This window comes from Nematolebias whitei, chromosome 12 (assembly GCF_014905685.2).
Source record: "Nematolebias whitei isolate Nwh7 chromosome 12, NemWhi1, whole genome shotgun sequence".
Classification (NCBI taxonomy): Eukaryota; Metazoa; Chordata; class Actinopteri; order Cyprinodontiformes; family Rivulidae; genus Nematolebias; species Nematolebias whitei.
Window position 1 is genome coordinate 34151934 of NC_056509.1, and position 4343 is coordinate 34156276.

The window sequence follows — 4343 nt, forward strand, 5'->3', positions numbered from 1 at the left end:
TAGCATATAATCATCGTTGCGGTTTTTTTTTTACGCTGAGAAATTAATGTTTGATATGTCACCAAACTAACCTTTCAAGAAATAAAATTCACCATTTTAGTAAGAGTCGTGCAAAACGAAGTCTGAATTGCTTGTAATGAAGATTACACTGAAATAAACCACAGATCTGGTTTCCTCTCTGTTAGTCAGATTGTGGTCAGACTAACAATACTCAGACTAACAATACAGCACAATTCCTTCAAGATGTGCCGGGATTTTTATATATTTTTAATGGGTTTAAGCTTCACTCTGAGTGCATATGAGTTATATTGATGGCATGCAGGTGCTAACTTCCAGTTTATCTTAACAATGTGTCATAAGATATTAAGTGTTTAACAAGCAGTAAAAAACTAAATTATCAGGTTAATATCAAACTATCATCAATTTATATGTAGGAGCTCAAATGCAGACAGAATGACAGAGTGTATTGTTTTAAGATGAATCATTTTACACTTTTACACCATTTTCATAATAATAAAGGGAAAAAATGTGCAGCATAAATCACTGTACAACTCACATCATGTTTTGGACCCTCAGTGGACCAGCTCCACTGACAAAATAACAACTATCGAATATGAGTCAAGTTCACCTGCTTCCTCCCAAAACCCTGCCGGTCTAGTAATCCTGTGGATTCTCAGGTCAATCAATCCAGTCACACCACAAACATCCATCTGTTTGAGTCTTACCTTAGCTTATTAATTATAGGTTCTCCCCAAGACCCAAGAGGACCACCAGCACGTTGAACAGATGGAGGGAGTTTGATTAATGACATCAGGTCGAGAACATTTATTGACCCAATGTTTCATGGGAGAAGTTTTTTTTTTAAAGAGGAAAACTGTAAAAGGAAAACAATGTGGCGAATAAGTTTTAAAGCAACAGGTCAGATGTTCTGATGTGGGGTTCTGTGGAAAAAACCATAAAACCTCTGTCAGTGACAGCTGTTTTATATAAAGAAAGATTAGTTTTGAAGAGCTAATGACTCATCTGAGCAAGGTCTAAACCAAAGTGGATGGCTGCCGTCTTGTTACAACTCCAAGCTCAAACATGTCAAAGTTGTTCACGTGAACGCTATTTTCTGTTTTTCTATAGTTTAGTTTACCAGCTGTCCCTAAAAATAATGACTTGCTTCATTTTAGAAACAAAAGACATGTTCCTTATTACGTTAATAAGGAATATACTTTTTTTTGTTGTTTTTAAGAGCAAATCTATTTATAAATGATAAATAAAACAGTGATTTTGCCCAATTTTGTCCATCTTCTCTGCAGGGAAACGTTAAAACACATAAATATATTTTGTTTAATTGAAACTACTAAGAAGGTTGATGTTTTTGTCCTTTAAATCGTACAACTTTTTATTTAAAGTGACAGCAGAGTTCAAACAGACTAGAAATGACATTTACTGTGAAAATGCAGTGTGAATGCTGAGTACTGCTAAAATCTGTTGAAGCTAAATCTGGGGTTTTAATGCTAAAAAAAGAAGAGCAAAAAACAGTTTGAAAGCAGCAAAAGACGATCTAAAAGCTAAGGCTACAAAAATAAATAAATAAATAAATAAATAAATAAATAAATAAAATAAAATCTAAAAGTAGCCAAAGGAAGTGTAAAATTAACAAAAACGATCCAAAAATAACAAAAAGCTAGTTAAAAGTAAGAAAAAAGTAAAAGCTAACAGTAGCTAAAGCTAGCTAAATGTTAGCCAAAAGTAGCAAAAGTCTAAACATTGGTTAAACTAGCAAAACACTATCTAAAAACAAAAGGTCAACTAAAAGTTGCAAATGGTTAGCTAAAGGTAGCAAAAACTATAGCCTACAAATGTAACAAAAACTATCTAAAAGTAGCAAAAGGCTAACTAAAAGTGAAGTCAACTAAACGTGGCAAATGTTAGCTAAATATGGCAAAAAGATATCTAAAAGTAGCAGAAAGCAATCTTAAAGTAGGAAAAGGCAATCTAAAAGTTAAAGCACCAAAATAAATAATTAAATAAATAAAATCTAAAATTAGCCAAATGCAGAGTAAAATGTACAAAAGCAACAAAAACCTAGTTAATAGTAAGAAAAAACTGAAAAGCTAAAAGGAGCTAAAGCTTGCAATGCTAAAAGAAGCTAAGATAAAAGTAGCAAAAGGCTAAAAGTTGCTAAAAGTTAGGCTAAACAGGCAAAATGCTACCTAAAAGAAAGGGTCAACTAAAGTTGCACACGCTAAAGGTAGCAATGCTGGTAAATGTAACAAAAAACTTTCTAAAAGTAGCAAAAGGCTAACTAAAAGTGAAGTAAAGTGGCAAATGTTAGAAATGTAAAAAGCAGTTAAAAAAAGGTATACAAAAGTAGCAAAAGGTCAACTAAATGTTGCAAATGATTAGCTAATTGCTATTTAGAAATTGCAAAATGCAAACTAAAAGTAGTATAAGCTATCCAAAAGTAGCAACAAAAAAAAAAAGAAGAAAAAAAACCTCTTAAAGTAAGGTAAACTAAAAGTAGCACATGCAGAAAACGTTTATCTAAAAGTAGCAAAAGGCGACCTAAAATCTAAAGCACCAAAATAAATAATTAAATAAAATCTCAAATTTGTCAAATGCAGAGTAAAATTCACAAAAACTATGTAAAAGTAACAAAAACCTAGTTAATAGTAAGAAAAAACTGGAAAACTAAAAGGAGCTAAAGCTTGCAACGCTAAAAGAAGCTATGATAAAAGTAGCAAAAGGTTAAAAGTTGCTAAAAGTTAGGCTAAACTAGCAAAATGCTATCTAAAAGAAAGGGTCAACTAAAGTTGCAAATGTTAAAGGTAGCAATGCTGGTGTTAATGTAACAAAAACTTTCTAAAAGTAGCAAAAGGCTAACTAAAAATGAAGTAAAGTGGCAAATGTTAGCTAAATGTGGCAAAAGCTTTCTAAAAGTAGCAAAAACAAAATCTTAAAGGTAATCTAAAAGCAGCACATACAGAAAACGTTTATCTAAAAGTAGCAAAAGGTTAGATAAAATGACGCTAATTTTAAATCTTCCAACATGGGCTTGTGTTTACCTGGTAAATGATAAGTTGTGGCATTTACGTCGATGACATTTCTGATCAGAAACAGCGACTTGCAGCTGAATGTTTAGCAGACATTAACACCGCTTCTTTCATTCGGTGTCACCCCGTTCCGTCAGTCAGACTGCGGCACGGTTCTTGTTTCATTTACGGTAAGGCGTCTGCCCTGCTACAGTAACAAGGGGGAATAAACAATAAATAAACAATAACTTAAAAACTTTCATCTATTAAAAACGTATCGAGTCCAAGTGAATGTTCAAGAAAACAACCATCAATGAATATTTCTTCATGTCAGGATGGCCGAGCGGTCTAAGGCGCTGCGTTCAGGTCGCAGTCTCCCCTGGAGGCGTGGGTTCGAATCCCACTTCTGACAAACTTTTTTCATGTTTCTTCACATGTCGTTTATAATATTGAGCATGCATCAGGATGTCGTTTATAATAATGCATTCTGCTCATATTTCACTTCAAAATCACTACAACTAACATCAAATAAATGGCACAACTCAATATAGAGAAGTTTACATTATTATTTTATTTCCATTTCACCATTAAGACACAACTTTATTCAAATAATAAAAGCTTCTAACATTAAGTTTCCTGAAAAACCATGACAGAAATGTTACTGTGCATTAGGATTTTTTCGATATATAATAAAATTGATTCAATAAAATTATGTTTATTCGTCAAATTATATTTGCTTAAGTAAATTTTCCTTTAATTTTGAATCAGTTTAAAAATCCTCTGATCAGACGTTGTGGCCTTTACTTGTGCATTAACTGAGCACGTTGATAGTATATATGAAATATTCTAAAAGTTCTTGAAATGTTTTGCAAATCTCAGGGTAAATAATTCTGCACATGTTTGAAACGCAGCAGGTTGAATTTAACGATTTGATCGTCAACCTCGCAGCTCCTCTGAAGATCAGTGCATTGTGCGCTCTATGGTGCGCTGCACATTGCTCTCATATCTGTAGGCCTTCCTTTAACAGTTGTGTTTTTAGTCCATCCAAAGTGTTTTCCCTCTCAGGACCATGGCTGGCTCATTGATCTGCAACGCCGTCCAACAACAAAGCGAAGCACATGCTCGTGATACATGAACTGGTAAAGTTGGCTGTGGCGTTGACATCCACTCAGATCAGAAGGATTCAGCAGATGATACTGTTTATTCTCGTCTTTCACTGGAAACAATAACTGGGACTTGAGTGGGCCTTTTCACACCTAATCTCAGACTCTTGTAGTCCACATGGTTGCATCCACTGAGATGGACAAACTTGTGTGGCAA

General features: G+C 33.8%; 1 non-coding gene across 1 annotated transcript; it reads left to right on the top strand.

Moving 5' to 3' along the window:
• The first annotated feature begins 3352 nt into the window (after nucleotides 1-3352).
• On the top strand, nucleotides 3353-3435 carry trnal-cag. Its single transcript has one exon. It is a non-coding gene; the product is annotated as a tRNA-Leu (tRNA).
• Nucleotides 3436-4343: the final 908 nt, after the last annotated feature.